The sequence below is a fragment of the Pogona vitticeps genome, chromosome 3, assembly GCF_051106095.1.
Source record: "Pogona vitticeps strain Pit_001003342236 chromosome 3, PviZW2.1, whole genome shotgun sequence".
Taxonomy (NCBI): Eukaryota; Metazoa; Chordata; class Lepidosauria; order Squamata; family Agamidae; genus Pogona; species Pogona vitticeps.
The window spans coordinates 132,304,593-132,321,889 of record NC_135785.1 but is presented as its reverse complement, the minus strand read 5'-3'; the positions used below and the strand labels follow the sequence as shown (position 1 = coordinate 132,321,889).

The 17,297-nt window shown below is 45.3% G+C and overlaps 1 long non-coding RNA gene across 1 annotated transcript; it reads right to left on the bottom strand.

Annotated features, from left to right (window-relative positions):
* Positions 1 to 10,051: 10,051 nt before the first annotated feature.
* LOC144588271 (uncharacterized) lies at positions 10,052 to 16,108 on the bottom strand. Its single transcript, XR_013543762.1, has 2 exons — positions 14,462 to 16,108; positions 10,052 to 10,665 (listed from the first exon to the last, which is right to left on the bottom strand). It is a non-coding gene; the product is annotated as an uncharacterized LOC144588271 (long non-coding RNA).
* Positions 16,109 to 17,297: the final 1,189 nt, after the last annotated feature.

Genomic DNA, 17,297 nt, shown 5'->3' with positions numbered 1-17,297 from the left:
GTCCAGCCATTCTTTTTTCTTTCAACCTGTGGCCAACGACCATTGGCAAAACGAGAGGAAAATGCCTCCTTATGAGAGACTTGAGTTGGCCCCCTTGATAGCAAAAGAAAAACAATAGAACACAGCTGGCATCAGGAAGGGATGTGTGTTGGGGAGGAAATGACCTGAGAGGGGAAAGACAGATGGTGTGGCAAGCACGGAATGACAGAACTTCCTTGGGGGATGGGGGAGAGAAGCAAACTTGTGGGGCGGGGGGAGGAAATGGACAGGGCTTGGGTCATGGAGGGAATGACTGCAGAATGGGGGGTGGGGATCCACGCTCATGGTGGCCAGAAAAATACGGGGAGATAGACAGGGCTCGCGTCGAGGAGGGAATGAGGGGAGGGGAGGGGGCAGAAATGCACTTGAGGTGGGCAGGAAAAGGCCATGGGCATTAGATGAGATGCGTCGAGGAGGGACTGACAAGAGAGCGGGGCGGGTGGGAGGGACCATGCTTGGGTTGGGCCAGAAAGGCAGGGTGGGGATAAAGGGGGCTTGAGGGGAGGAGAGAGAAGAGCGTTGAGGGTGAAGGGGGATTTGTGGTAGGCAGGGCACGCAGCGGGGAGCAGAGGGGGCATTGCGGGAGGGTTTGTGAAAGGAAAGGGGTGGGCCTGGGAGTGGAGAGGGATGGACAAGAGGGGTTTATTTGCATAATAGAGATAAATGAGAAGAAAGGGATGTTATTTTCTTGGGTATATAAGGGGAAAGAGAAACAGTCTTTTTATGGGTGTGTTTCTACCCATTTAATGCACACTTCTGCTTAAAATAGTGTGCTGCACCCCAAAGTTCGAATCAGCTATTCCCAGAAGCTACAAACGACCCCATCAGAGTTGTTTTCTTCTCTCTACCCCAAGAGAGACTCTTAACAACTGACTGAATCCTCTTCAGGGAAGACCATGGAAAGCATTTCCTTGACATCCACCCAGGTAGGGGCTGAGAAACATGTCCCCTACCCCAATATTAAAATTGACCCATCAGTGGCACTTCCTGAAATGAGACAATGCAAAGGCTGCTTATTTCCTTGGCTGATGGAAAGCGATAGTTTCTCCCGTGTTATTGTGAATTCAGCAGGCTTTCATCTTCGCCTTTTAGAGAGCGGTGCTGTTTTAAAGCTGAGACAGGAGAAATATTTCATGTACCCGTCTCGTGGGTGGGTGTTAAGATAATCTTGGTATTCAATTTTTTCAGGAAGGGAAGCATTGGTTTCTCTTCCCTTAGCGGCAAATAGGCAGGCTTGGCATCGTCTCATGCTGCAGCTGGCTGAAGTTCTAATCTTCAGGCAGGAGAGCTCCTTCTACCCGTCATTGGAGGGAGGGTGTCAAGGAGAGCACTTAAGCATTTGAGAATTGTTAGGTTCTCTTCTGCTCCATTGTCACAGCAGGTTTGGCATCGTCGCATTTTGAAGAAGGGTTCGTTCTGGCAAGTTTTTGCATTGTTTAAATTTGGGGATGTGGTGCGTCCTGAGGCGCCTTTCATATTGGATTAGGCGACGTATTTCCTCTACCCGTCTTGAGTGATTGGTTGTCAAGGAAATCCCTTCCGTGGGCTTTCCTGAACAGAAGTGGTGATTTCTCTTCTGTTCAAAGACAACATCAGGCTTGGCTTCGTCGTAATTGGGGGGGCTGGGTTCGTAGTGCGATTTTCATTACGAAAAGGCTATCCTTTACCCGTCTTGTGTGATGGGATTTCTAGGAAATGACTTTCATGGCTTTCTTGAAGAGAAGAAGTAATTTCTCTTCTGGTTGAAGGAAACTATCAGTCTTTGCATTGTTTCACTTCAGTGGCGTTGTGCGTCCTGACGCGCCTTTCATCTTGGATTAGGCGACGTATTTCCTCTACCCGTCTTGAGTGATTGGTTGTCAAGGAAATCCCTTCCGTGGGCTTTCCTGAACAGAAGTGGTGATTTCTCTTCTGTTCAAAGGCAACATCAGGCTTGGCTTTGTCGTAATTGGGGGGGCTGGGTTCGTAGTGTGATTTTCATTACGAAAAGGATTTCCTTTACCCGTCCTGTGTGATTGCAGTTCTAGGAAATGACTTTCATGGCTTTCTTGAAGAGAAGAAGTAATTTCTTTTCTGGTTGAAGGAAACTATCAGTCTTTGCATTGTTTCACTTCTGTGGCGTGGTGCGTCCTTAGGCGCCTTTCATATTGGATTAGGCGACATATATCCTCTACCCGTCTTGAGTTATAGGTTGTCAGGGAAATCCCTTCCGTGGGCTTTCCTGAAGAGAAGGGGTGATTTCTCTTCTGTTCAAAGACAACATCAGGCTTGGCTTCGTCGTAATTGGGGGGGCTGGGTTCGTAGTGTGATTTTCATTACGAAAAGGATATCCTTTACCCGTCTTGTGTGATGGGATTTCTAGGAAATGACTTTCATGGCTTTCTTGAAGAGAAGAAGTAATTTCTCTTCTGGTTGAAGGAAACTATCAGTCTTTGCATTGTTTCACTTCAGTGGCGTTGTGCGTCCTGAGGCGCCTTTCATATTGGATTAGGCGACGTATATCCTCTACCCGTCTTGAGTGATTGGTTGTCAAGGAAATCCCTTCCGTGGGCTTTCCTGAACAGAAGTGGTGATTTCTCTTCTCTTCAAAGACAACATCAGGCTTGGCTTCGTCGTAATTGGGGGGGCTGGGTTCGTAGTGCGATTTTCATTACGAAAAGTATTTCCGTTACCCGTCCTGTGTGATTGGATTTCTAGGAAATGGCTTTCTTGAAGAGAAGTAATTTCTCTTCTTGTTGAAGGAAACTATCAGTCTTTGCATTGTTTCACTTCGGTGGCGTGGTGCATCCTTCGGCGCCTTTCATCTTGGATTCGGCGACGTATTTCCTCTACCCGTCTTGAGTGATTGGTTGTCAAGGAAATCCCTTCCGTGGGCTTTCCTGAACAGAAGTGGTGATTTCTCTTCTGTTCAAAGGCAACATCAGGCTTGGCTTCGTCGTGATTGGGGGGGCTGGGTTCCTAGTGCGATTTTCATTACGAAAAGGATACCCTTTACCCGTCTTGTGTGATTGGATTTCTAGGAAATGACTTTCATGGCTTTCTTGGAGAGAAGAAGTAACTTCTCTTCTTGTTGAAGGAAACTATCAGTCTTTGCATTGTTTCACTTCAGTGGCGTTGTGTCTCCTTAGGCGCCTTTCATCTTGGATTAGGCGACATATATCCTCTACCAGTCTTGAGTGATTGGTTGTCAAGGAAATCCCTTCCGTGGGCTTTCCTGAACAGAAGTGGTGATTTCTCTTCTGTTCAAAGACAACATCAGGCTTGGCTTCGTCGTAATTGGGGGGGGGCTGGGTTCGTAGTGCGATTTTCATTACGAAAAGGATATCCTTTACCGTCCTGTGTGATTGGAGTTCTAGGAAATGGCTTTCTTGGAGAGAAGAAGTAATTTCTCTTCTTGTTGAAGGAAACTATCAGTCTTTGCATTGTTTCACTTCGTTGGCGTGGTGCGTCCTTAGGCGCCTTTCATATTGGATTAGGCGACGTATTTCCTCTACCCGTCTTGAGTGATTGGTTGTCAAGGAAATCCATTCCGTGGGCTTTCCTGAACAGAAGTGGTGATTTCTCTTCTGTTCAAAGGCAACATCAGGCTTGGCTTCGTCGTGATTGGGGGGGCTGGGTTCCTAGTGCGATTTTCATTACGAAAAGGATACCCTTTACCGTCTTGTGTGACTGGATTTCTAGGAAATGACTTTCATGGCTTTCTAGGAGAGAAGTAACTTCTCTTCTTGTTGAAGGAAACTATCAGTCTTTGCATTGTTTCACTTCAGTGGTGTTGTGCGTCCTTAGGCGCCTTTCATCTTGGATTAGGCGGCATATATCCTCTACCCGTCTTGAGTGATTGGTTCTCAAGGAAATCCCTTCCGTGGGCTTTCCTGAACAGAAGTGGTGATTTCTCTTCTGTTCAAAGACAACATCAGGCTTGGCTTCGTCGTAATTGGGGGGGGCTGGGTTCGTAGTGCGATTTTCATTACGAAAAGGATTTCCTTTACCCGTCCTGTGTGATTGGAGTTCTAGGAAATGGCTTTCTTGGAGAGAAGAAGTAATTTCTCTTCTTGTTGAAGGAAACTATCAGTCTTTGCATTGTTTCACTTCGTTGGCGTGGTGCGTCCTTAGGCGCCTTTCATCTTGGATTAGGCGACGTATTTCCTCTACCCGTCTTGAGTGATTGGTTGTCAAGGAAATCCATTCCGTGGGCTTTCCTGAACAGAAGTGGTGATTTCTCTTCTGTTCAAAGGCAACATCAGGCTTGGCTTTGTCGTAATTGGGGGGGGTGGGTTCGTAGTGTGATTTTCATTACGAAAAGGATTTCCTTTACCCGTCCTGTGTGATTGCAGTTCTAGGAAATGACTTTCATGGCTTTCTTGAAGAGAAGAAGTAATTTCTTTTCTGGTTGAAGGAAACTATCAGTCTTTGCATTGTTTCACTTCTGTGGCGTGGTGCGTCCTTAGGCGCCTTTCATATTGGATTAGGCGACATATATCCTCTACCCGTCTTGAGTTATAGGTTGTCAGGGAAATCCCTTCCGTGGGCTTTCCTGAAGAGAAGGGGTGATTTCTCTTCTGTTCAAAGACAACATCAGGCTTGGCTTCGTCGTAATTGTGGGGGCTGGGTTCGTAGTGTGATTTTCATTACGAAAAGGATTTCCGTTACCCGTCCTGTGTGATTGGATTTCTAGGAAATGGCTTTCTTGAAGAGAAGTAATTTCTCTTCTTGTTGAAGGAAACTATCAGTCTTTGCATTGTTTCACTTCGGTGGCGTGGTGCGTCCTTAGGCGCCTTTCATCTTGGATTCGGCGACGTATTTCCTCTACCCGTCTTGAGTGATTGGTTGTCAAGGAAATCCCTTCCGTGGGCTTTCCTGAACAGAAGTGCTGAAATCTCTTCTGTTCAAAGGCAACATCAGGCTTGGCTTCGTCGTGATTGGGGGGGCTGGGTTCCTAGTGCGATTTTCATTACGAAAAGGATACCCTTTACCCGTCTTGTGTGATTGGATTTCTAGGAAATGACTTTCATGGCTTTCTTGGAGAGAAGAAGTAACTTCTCTTCTTGTTGAAGGAAACTATCAGTCTTTGCATTGTTTCACTTCAGTGGCGTTGTGTGTCCGTAGGCGCCTTTCATCTTGGATTAGGCGACATATATCCTCTACCAGTCTTGAGTGATTGGTTGTCAAGGAAATCCCTTCCGTGGGCTTTCCTGAACAGAAGTGGTGATTTCTCTTCTGTTCAAAGACAACATCAGGCTTGGCTTCGTCGTAATTGGGGGGGGGCTGGGTTCGTAGTGCGATTTTCATTACGAAAAGGATATCCTTTACCCGTCCTGTGTGATTGGAGTTCTAGGAAATGGCTTTCTTGGAGAGAAGAAGTAATTTCTCTTCTTGTTGAAGGAAACTATCAGTCTTTGCATTGTTTCACTTCGTTGGCGTGGTGCGTCCTTAGGCGCCTTTCATCTTGGATTAGGCGACGTATTTCCTCTACCCGTCTTGAGTGATTGGTTGTCAAGGAAATCCATTCCGTGGGCTTTCCTGAACAGAAGTGGTGATTTCTCTTCTGTTCAAAGGCAACATCAGGCTTGGCTTCGTCGTGATTGGGGGGGCTGGGTTCGTAGTGCGATTTTCATTACGAAAAGGATACCCTTTACCCGTCTTGTGTGACTGGATTTCTAGGAAATGACTTTCATGGCTTTCTTGGAGAGAAGTAACTTCTCTTCTTGTTGAAGGAAACTATCAGTCTTTGCATTGTTTCACTTCAGTGGTGTTGTGCGTCCTTAGGCGCCTTTCATCTTGGATTAGGCGGCATATATCCTCTACCCGTCTTGAGTGATTGGTTGTCAAGGAAATCCCTTCCGTGGGCTTTCCTGAACAGAAGTGGTGATTTCTCTTCTGTTCAAAGACAACATCAGGCTTGGCTTCGTCGTAATTGGGGGGGGCTGGGTTCGTAGTGCGATTTTCATTACGAAAAGGATTTCCTTTACCCGTCCTGTGTGATTGGAGTTCTGGGAAATGGCTTTCTTGGAGAGAAGAAGTAATTTCTCTTCTTGTTGAAGGAAACTATCAGTCTTTGCATTGTTTCACTTCGTTGGCGTGGTGCGTCCTTAGGCGCCTTTCATCTTGGATTAGGCGACGTATTTCCTCTACCCGTCTTGAGTGATTGGTTGTCAAGGAAATCCCTTCCGTGGGCTTTCCTGAACAGAAGTGGTGATTTCTCTTCTGTTCAAAGACAACATCAGGCTTGGCTTCGTCGTAATTGGGGGGGGCTGGGTTCGTAGTGCGATTTTCATTACGAAAAGGATTTCCTTTACCCGTCCTGTGTGATTGGAGTTCTAGGAAATGGCTTTCTTGGAGAGAAGAAGTAACTTCTCTTCTTGTTGAAGGAAACTATCAGTCTTTGCATTGTTTCACTTCAGTGGCGTTGTGTGTCCGTAGGCGCCTTTCATCTTGGATTAGGCGACATATATCCTCTACCAGTCTTGAGTGATTGGTTGTCAAGGAAATCCCTTCCGTGGGCTTTCCTGAACAGAAGTGGTGATTTCTCTTCTGTTCAAAGACAACATCAGGCTTGGCTTCGTCGTAATTGGAGGGGGGCTGGGTTCGTAGTGCGATTTTCATTACGAAAAGGATATCCTTTACCCGTCCTGTGTGATTGGAGTTCTAGGAAATGGCTTTCTTGGAGAGAAGAAGTAATTTCTCTTCTTGTTGAAGGAAACTATCAGTCTTTGCATTGTTTCACTTCGTTGGCGTGGTGCGTCCTTAGGCGCCTTTCATCTTGGATTAGGCGACGTATTTCCTCTACCCGTCTTGAGTGATTGGTTGTCAAGGAAATCCATTCCGTGGGCTTTCCTGAACAGAAGTGGTGATTTCTCTTCTGTTCAAAGGCAACATCAGGCTTGGCTTCGTTGTGATTGGGGGGGCTGGGTTCGTAGTGCGATTTTCATTACGAAAAGGATACCCTTTACCCGTCTTGTGTGACTGGATTTCTAGGAAATGACTTTCATGGCTTTCTTGGAGAGAAGTAACTTCTCTTCTTGTTGAAGGAAACTATCAGTCTTTGCATTGTTTCACTTCAGTGGTGCTGTGCGTCCTTAGGCGCCTTTCATCTTGGATTAGGCGGCATATATCCTCTACCCGTCTTGAGTGATTGGTTGTCAAGGAAATCCCTTCCGTGGGCTTTCCTGAACAGAAGTGGTGATTTCTCTTCTGTTCAAAGACAACATCAGGCTTGGCTTCGTCGTAATTGGGGGGGGCTGGGTTCGTAGTGCGATTTTCATTACGAAAAGGATTTCCTTTACCCGTCCTGTGTGATTGGAGTTCTAGGAAATGGCTTTCTTGGAGAGAAGAAGTAACTTCTCTTCTTGTTGAAGGAAACTATCAGTCTTTGCATTGTTTCACTTCAGTGGCGTTGTGTGTCCGTAGGCGCCTTTCATCTTGGATTAGGCGACATATATCCTCTACCAGTCTTGAGTGATTGGTTGTCAAGGAAATCCCTTCCGTGGGCTTTCCTGAACAGAAGTGGTGATTTCTCTTCTGTTCAAAGACAACATCAGGCTTGGCTTCGTCGTAATTGGGGGGGGGCTGGGTTCGTAGTGCGATTTTCATTACGAAAAGGATATCCTTTACCCGTCCTGTGTGATTGGAGTTCTAGGAAATGGCTTTCTTGGAGAGAAGAAGTAATTTCTCTTCTTGTTGAAGGAAACTATCAGTCTTTGCATTGTTTCACTTCGTTGGCGTGGTGCGTCCTTAGGCGCCTTTCATCTTGGATTAGGCGACGTATTTCCTCTACCCGTCTTGAGTGATTGGTTGTCAAGGAAATCCATTCCGTGGGCTTTCCTGAACAGAAGTGGTGATTTCTCTTCTGTTCAAAGGCAACATCAGGCTTGGCTTCGTCGTGATTGGGGGGGCTGGGTTCGTAGTGCGATTTTCATTACGAAAAGGATACCCTTTACCCGTCTTGTGTGACTGGATTTCTAGGAAATGACTTTCATGGCTTTCTTGGAGAGAAGTAACTTCTCTTCTTGTTGAAGGAAACTATCAGTCTTTGCATTGTTTCACTTCAGTGGTGTTGTGCGTCCTTAGGCGCCTTTCATCTTGGATTAGGCGGCATATATCCTCTACCCGTCTTGAGTGATTGGTTGTCAAGGAAATCCCTTCCGTGGGCTTTCCTGAACAGAAGTGGTGATTTCTCTTCTGTTCAAAGACAACATCAGGCTTGGCTTCGTCGTAATTGGGGGGGCTGGGTTCGTAGTGCGATTTTCATTACGAAAAGGATTTCCTTTACCCGTCCTGTGTGATTGGAGTTCTAGGAAATGGCTTTCTTGGAGAGAAGAAGTAACTTCTCTTCTTGTTGAAGGAAACTATCAGTCTTTGCATTGTTTCACTTCAGTGGCGTTGTGTGTCCGTAGGCGCCTTTCATCTTGGATTAGGCGACATATATCCTCTACCAGTCTTGAGTGATTGGTTGTCAAGGAAATCCCTTCCGTGGGCTTTCCTGAAGAGAAGGGGTGATTTCTCTTCTGTTCAAAGACAACATAAGGCTTGGCTTCAATATTCGGGTGGGGGACATATATCTCAGACCCTATATGTGTTCAATGTCAAGGAAATGCTTTTCATGGTCTTCCCTGAAGAGGATTCAGTCAGTTATTAAGAGTCTCTCTTGGTGTAGAGTGTAGAAAACACCTCTGATAGACTGGATTTCATTTTCCCCTTATATACCCAAGAAAATAACATTCCTTTCTTCTCATTCACCTCCATTAAGCAAATAAACCCCTCTTGTCCACCCCTCTTCACTCCCAGGACCACCCCTTTCCTTTCACAAACCCTCCCGCAATGCCCCCTCTGCTCCCCGCTGCGTGCCCTGCCTACCACAAATCCCCCTTCACCCCCAACCCTCTTCTTTCTCCTCCCCTCAAGCCCCCTCTATCCCCACCCTGCCTTTCTGGCCCAACCCATGCATGGTCCCTCCCACCCGCCCCGGTCTCTTGTCAGTCCCTCCTCGACACATCTCACCTAATGCCCATGGCCTTTTCCTGCCCACCTGAAGTGCGGTTCAAAACCCTCCCCTACCTACAAATCCCTGGCTAGAGTTGCTATAAGTTGGAATTTAATTGATGGCAAACAATGATTATTATCGGACATAATGAGTGCCAGGGCTTTTTTATTTTATTTAATTTTACTTGATTCACTTTTCTGTACTGCAGTAGCTGGAGGCTAAATTTAGACTCTTGAACTGGTATCATCCTTCAGCCATGAATTAAAGAAACAATTTAGTTATGCTTACAAAACGGGAGCATTCCCAGAAAGCATACGGCAAACTTGGCCACCTCCCTGCTTATCCCTGCCTCCAGGTCATTTCTGAACAGATTGAAAAGTACTGGTCCCAGGACAGATCTCTGGGGCACACTGCTTTTCACCTCTCGCCATTGTGAAAATCGCCTGTTGACTGGACCTACTCTCCTGGTTTCCTGGTTCTCAACCCATTCATAAGAGGACCTGCCTTCTTATCCCCTGACTGTGGAGTTTTCTCAGCAGCCTTCGTTGAGGGACCACGTCAAACATCTTCTGAAAATCCAAATAGATTATATCTAATGGTTCACCCACATCCACATGCCTGTTGACCTTTTCTACGAATTCTAAAAGGTTTCTCCCTGGAACAGATGTTGGGCTAACTGGCCTGTAGTTTCCCGACTCCCCCCTTCTTCCCTATTTAAAGATTGGTGTGACATCTGGCACTGTGACTGTTTTAAGAGACAAGGTGTATATTTTAGTTAAGAGATCAGGAACTTGATTTCTCAGTTCCTTAGTAACCCTTGGGTGGCTGCCATCTGGGCGCAGTAACTTGTTGATCTTCCGTTTATCAATTAGGTCTAAAACATTGTCTTTTTAAAGCTGTATAATGATTATGTATTATGATATGAATAAAAATGTGCTGTAGAACAGAAAAGATAGAATTAGATATTTTTTCCAGTCCTTGTGAGAAATATGACTCTCAGAATAACAGTATGCTGCCTGAAAACCAGGATGCTTGTTTCTTTTCCTTGCTTATTTATTCTATGACGGAAATCCTGTTGCATCGTTAAACAAAAGATGTAGCATTTGGAATTGAATGGTTGTAAGTTAAGAAATCTCTGAGAATGTATCGGTTGCATGCCAGTTTGTGTAACTCAGTATCAGACTATGGAAATTTCTTAACATATAGCAGTTTACTTTCAGAAGTTATATCCTTTGCATATCTGCAGATTCCCTGCTCTGCCTTTACAGGTACATTATTCCCAGTGCAGCAACAGCAAAAATCTTTTGACTTGCATATTGTGGGCTTATTGTGATGCTTTCCACGTAGCTCCATTTCATGCTGCACTCCCCTGCCTGATTGTTTTTGCTTTATTATTTGGGTTGTGTTTCTCTTGTCTGGATTTGTTATGGCCCCAACCAACCAACCAACCAACCAATTATTCCTATTGTGCTGATGTGACACAACCAAGCAGAATTACTGGCAAAAGTGGCAACAGAGGGAGGACAGGATCAGCAGCGCAGACAGTCCTGTTTTGATTTTCCGTCTGCTATGTCTTGCACATTCTTTTGCTTATCGGTCAAAACTTCTGTTGTCCTCTCCCACCTTACAAGCAAGCAGGTTTGGATCTGTAGATGGAGAAATGAAGCTTGGTTGTTCCGTATCATTATAACCCAAAGACTCTCCAGATTAGTCAAGGACAACAAAAGGGAGAAAGCATGAGGATTTACAAGCTCACAATATCTGGTATCACCTGATTTGTCACAGACGGTTTCCTTGCAATTTGCTGGTCATGGCTGTGGCATATCTGGAATGTTGTTGGTATAACCAACCTTGCATCAAATATGAGAGACCAGGGCTGGGGACCCTTTAGCCCTCCAGATACTTTGCATTACAAATGTCCATTATAATTTATCATTAGACATGCCGTAAGAACTACTGGGAACTGCATTGCATAATACCGGGAGGACAAAAAAAAAATCCCCATCTTAATGATAGCAATTAAGCTAGTGCTACTCAGCTTTAGGGCTAATTTGCTAGAAACATTCTTATAATTGTCATCTGAAATCATAACAGAAGAATATGTACATGCATATCATTTGCACGGCTCTTTCTTTCCAGTAAATGCAAATGAATAATTAAGATGAGATTATGAGTTGTCATATCATACGGTTCTTCTTGACACAACTTCAGCCAGGAGAAGTGTGTTTCTTCCTTCCTTCGCAAACAACTCTTTGGAGAGTAGGTGTCAAATAACTGTACAGGGCAAGTTAAGTAGGCAAACAAGTTTAGCCCACTTAATTTATCTGTGTAAATCATGCCTTGTGTGCGCTTGAACATCCCTGCCCTGGCAGTAAAAAGGGAAGGAGCTTTTTCGAAGATGGGGTTGTTTGGAGTCTTTACAACAAGTGGTTGTATTCTGGGTGCCGTGACCAGATGAAGTAGCCCAGTCGTGTGTGTCCTCCCCCCGTGGTAAAACATCCACCCCCACACAAAGTCACTCACTCTGTTTCTTCCTTGATTGGAAATGAAAATTGTAGGCCAGAAATTAACACATTCCAGATATTGCCTTGAGAGACCCCTGAATACCATAAATAAGGTGTGGGCCGGGGCCCATGGGAGGGGGGAAAGGGGAATTTTGGAAGATTTTCCGACCTGCTTCTTGACTTTGGAACACTTTGTGCCTCTAAATGTGTCTCTAGAAAGGATGAATAGCCTTAGGGAGAAGAAATCTGGGTGGTGTTTGGAAAACAGTGTGACAACTTGGGTGCCCATGTGCTCTCCATCGGAGGTGACCGAGTTCAGCCCAGCTTACCGAGAGGATGCGTGCCTTTGTTTGGGGAGGACTTCCGAAGATGTCCTTTACCTGTCCTGACCTGTGCTGGCCTTCCTCCCACCCAGTTCTAAGGGATGCTGATGTCAGTCGCTTCCTTTCTTCTCACATTTCCTTCCTGACCCTCGGGGTGGGGGTGGGGGTGGGGGTGGGGGTGGGGGTGGGTGGAGGAGAAGAGGAGACATCTTGCCTTTGCTTTCAAGAGCTAAGGAGGCAAATGTAGCTCCTTCAATTTGCATCTGAGTGAATTAGAACCAGGAATCCTATCATCTTTTATATATCAAAGTATGCCTCTAAGACATACTAGCTTTATACATTTTTCTCCTAAACCAATGTCTGAATGTGATTTCTTTCTAAAAGTAAAGAGGCTTCCACTAACCACCTTTTGATGGTCAGGGGCTGAATCCACAGGTTAAATCTACTGCTCTGCTAGCACTGTAGTGGCGGTTAGAGGTCTTGACTGGAGCTCAGAAAGCCAGCTTTGCTTCTTAGTACCTTTAATTAATTACATTTAATGTGGTGGCACTTAAACCACAGAAGCCACTGGACTGCAAGGTCAAAAGACAAGCAGGTTGAATCCACGCAACGGAGTCAGCTCCCGTCGCTTGTCCCAGCTCCTGCCAACCCAGCAATTCAAAAGCATGTTAAAAACGCAAGTAGATAAATAGATACCACCACGGTGGGAAGGTAATGGTGTTCCGTGTCTAGTCGCGCTGGCCACATGACTACAGAAACTGTCTTTGTACAAACACTGGCTCTACGGCTTGGAAACGGGGATGAGCCTCATGCCCTAAAGTCGGACGCGACTGGACTAATTGTCACGGGGAACCTTTAACGTTACTCTAACTTTAATTCATGCTGCCTTTCTACTAGGTCTGGGACTGAAAGCAGCTCACAGTTTAATAAATACACTAAAATAAAGTATGGGCTAATTCAGACAGGTATTGTTTGATGTGCTTCAGGAGCAAATGGTTTGCTCTTTTTTCTTACATCCACATAATGTAACTGCTAGTGTGAACCAATTTGCCCCTACAACCCCCCAACGTGCACAGTTTTAAATCCCTGTCAGGGGCTTCTATATTTTAGGTGCAGGTTTGTGCAACTCTAGTCTGTTCCCCGTGTGTGTAATTGCTGGGAATGCACTGAAATTTAGCCTTGCAGCTCCATAGTCAGTGTCAATGTCCAGTATTGTGAAATGACTTTAAAAATAAGCTGCTTCAAGATATTGGCAAATTGAACACTTCCCCTGATCCTATGTGGAGGGACAGGGGAATAATAATAATAATAATAATAATAATAATAATAATAATAATAATAATAATAATAATAATAATAATAATAATAATAATAATAAAAAATACATACATACATACATACATACATACATACATACATACATACACCAGGCAATCAAAATTTTAAAAATATTGACTGCCATTCTTTGGCTGGGGGCAAGAGTTTATAGAAGTTTGTAGAAAACAAAAACTCCTCCTTCTCCGCAATAGTTCCATGACAAATTATCCCCTAATTCTGAGACCTTAACTATGCAGCCAGAATGGGGTGGAATGTTGACTTCGTTTTCAACTGCTCCAGTGCCCCCCCACTGGACAAGCCATGGTGCTGGCAAGCTGCTTTTTTCTGAAACTTGGCCTTTCTCCCTTACTCCTCCCATCATCTGGGTTGTGCTTGCTCTTTCTGAGCACGTGGAAGGGCAGGGAGTCTGTGGTTATAAAATCCAAAATATTTAGGCAGACTACCCACGAATGGGGCAGCCTGTTTATCTAAACCAATATTTTCCAGTCATTGCAGTAGTTCTGACTGACTACCATAGGCTAGAATCAACTTAGGTTGCCCTGTTTTGTGTATATATTTAACTTGACAGCTGCTCCAAAGAGGTTTCTGCAATCTGAACAGTGAGTGCAAAAAAGCTATTCATAAAAAAGATGCTTCTGTTTAGTAATGGCAAGGGTTTGTTGATTATTCTGGCTTGTGCAGTTGGCTGCCAATTAGAGTACTCCAGCAGAAGTTAAAAAGTTACTTTTAAGAAGAATGAGTGTAGTTACAGGCTACAGCTAAGCAACAGAAGGATAGTGCTTTGAGGCAGCGGTTCACAAATATATATAGACACACAGAGAGTATATTCCTAACAGTGTTGTTATTGCATGCCATTGAGTCACCTCTGACTTAGTACATAAAAATAGAGTTTAAGTTGTAGGCATGCACTTTCATTTGAAATACAGGAGCATAATATTTTTTAGAGTAAAAACTGTTTTGAAAGTAAAAAAGAACAATGAGAATGTGTTGAATTCATTCTAAAAAATATAATGGCTTATAGCCTTAAAATAAGGCACAATAAAACAGCAGAAAACAGAAATATATCTCTTACAGTCTTGAAGTTTTAAAATGTAAAAACATGTAAAGTTTATGCGCACACACACACATACACTTAGCTCTAAGCATTTTTAAATACACAGAAAAACATTTCTAAATAAAGCTCACCTATTTACTTTTTTTCAGTTTAAGTGAAATCCAGACTTACATCACAAACCTCTGCTAGTAAACAGCCATAGCAATATATGTGCACCATTTACCCATTAGATATCAGCATTTCCTATTTTCAAGGGAAGGATTCGTCTGAATATGCGAAGAGGTCCTCACTGCCGCCTCTCTTCATGCCATGGAAGACAATTTACCCATGTTGACCAAAGCTTTCCTCTTTAGACGGTCACTCCAGATGCAAGGAGACCAACAAGGGCTAGAAGTCTCACCTTCCTCAGGCATTCAGTTTAACCCTTTTCTGAACATCTGGATGGGGCAATTATGACTGAGCTACATTTCAGATTTCTCTACAGTATATGAACTGACAACCTATGTCCTCTATTGCAGTGATCCCTAACCTTTTCCAAACCGTGGACTCTTTGGGGGGACGGGGCACCTGTGGGGGTGGGTGGGCCATGTGTGCAGTGGGTGTGCGTGCATGTGAGGGGGTGTTCATGCAGGGGGGGCAGGAGATCTGTTTCCACGGCCCGATCCTGACAAGGCCACAGCCCGGTTACCAGGCCATGGACCGGGGGAGTTGGGGACCCCTGCTCTGTTGGCTCAATACTGGCAATCGAAAGGAGGGACCAGACAAGCAACAAACATCCAGTAGTAATTCACTGCATACAGCAGCACCTCTCTTCAATATAAGAAAATAAAATTTCAGAACCAAAAGGAAGGGAGATCAGAGGCTCAAAGGAAGGATGGAACCCCCCAGTAGATGACAATGGGGGAAATAACATGTATGTGCCCAGCCAGAACTTAGCACGTTAGGAAAAGCACTTATCTGCATTGATGCCCTGGTCCCTCTGGGATCCAGCCAATCCTTTGCAGAACTTGAAGAGTGACTTTCAAGGAGATGGCTGAAGCCGTTCATAGCCGAGCAACCATATCCCTGATAAAAAGACATGAGATAGGTGTCAACATCCTCTCTAGGATAGACTACTTTGGACATGGCTCATTCATAGCAATTGTACCTACAACTTTGCTCAGAGCTGTAAGGATTATTTTAAAGCACCGTATAAAATATAGAAGCAATGTGGAAAACAACTTGAAGAAATTAAAAACTTTTAAAGTTGCCTGGAATTATTGCAACAAAGAAAATACCTACACTTAAGGTAATCAGATGAAATTTTGAAATGCTTGTTCATGATTGTCTGATTTCATTGTGGAACTAAACTTTTACTGGGGTAATGTCAGCTATGATGAACCTAGAAAACCTTGGTCATCTATAAAGGCGTCTCTGATTTGCCCTTTAGGTCTGCTTTTAAGTTGGCATGTAGGGGGAATTGTACTGAGCTCTCCCAAATAGGGTCGGAACATAGTCATGGTCCGTGCTGGCCGGGGGATTTCTTGAGGCACAATAATAAGAGTAACAATAACAACATGTTTGCCAACTTAATTCATTAATTAAATCATTCATTCATTCATTCAACTGGGATGACCTTGTGGGTCAGGCAGATGACATTAAGGAGAGACACTCTGACAAGTAACATGGGCCCAAACCACGGAGGGCTTTGTATGTGATTGTCAGAACCTTGAACCTAATCCAGAACGCGATGGGCATCCAATGGAGGCGAGCTAGACCTGGAGTGGTCAAATTTACTTGCAGCAACCCTCAGTCTGGTTGCCGCATTCTGGACCTGCTGAAGTCTCCAGATCAGGTTCAAGGCCATTGCAGCAGTCGATGTGGGAGATGACCGGGGCCTGCACCAAAGTCCTGAAGGAGTCCTTGTCTAGATAGGGGCAACATTGGGTGATTAGCCTAAGCTTTTTGAAGGCTGATCTGGACATGGCTGCAATTTGGGACTGCCAAGAGAGAGACAGGTCCAGAAGAACACCCAACTTACGCACTTGGTCTCTAAACTGGAGGTGAGTATCATCCAGCCTAAGGACCACCCCCCAACCTATCAGAGGTCTCCCCAAGGAACAAAATCTCTGTTTTGTCTGGGTTCAGTTTGAGCCTGGGTCCATTCCAGTACTGTGACCAGGCAACGCTCCGGCTTCCAGGCAGCATCCACTGCAGAGGGGTTAACAGAGATATAGAGTTACATGCTCATCAGCAACCTTTCAGGGTGGGGCAAATTCTGCACACCAGCTCCCCACCGCACCGCGACTGTGCTGCGCATTGAGGACTGATGTTGCCACTGCTGCGGCTCCACAGATGACTTCTTCCACCTTTTGCTGAACTCCCAGCGGCTGCAACAATCAGCCGAGGAAGGGACACGAACATCTGACAGGTGAGGACCCTTGGCTAGGAAGCTGTGAGTGACTCTGCCCCCCCGATTAGCGGTGAAGAGGAGAGCGGCAGGAGCAGCGAAAAGGGGCAGCAAGTCACTCCGGCACCAAGGCTGGTCTCCAGCCCTTGTCCATGGTTGGGAAGCGCAGAGCGGCTATGTGACCACATTCTGCTGAAAGAATCGATCAAGGGGCGTTTGCTGTTCGGTAGGGAGGAGTGTGTTAAATGTCATGTCGTTCCTCCCCTCGACTTTATCAGACCCTTTGCAGTCCAGTTTACCCTACACCAAATGTGCAGTGTAACAGGATACCTTTCAAAACACACAAGTAGTTAGGTAGCATAGCATTCATCAAATCAATCGTTGACAGCTACAACAGCCCTGTAAGGCGGGACATCCGGTCAAGGATCAACCCTGGCCCCCTCCGCCGGAAGGGGCGGGGTTTGGGGTGACGTCAGGGGGTTGTGGAGGCCCCTGTGGACCTATAGGAGGTTTACCTAGAGTTGGGGGACCCCCGTGACCCTAGGGAGACCTGAGGATTGGCTCCTGAAGGGTAGGGCCAGCCTGCTTCCTTGTAGACCAATAGGCGCCGTTGGAGTGTCTATGTAGAAAAGTGGGTGGTCCTAAGGCATGCCCTGAGGCTTCCTGGGTC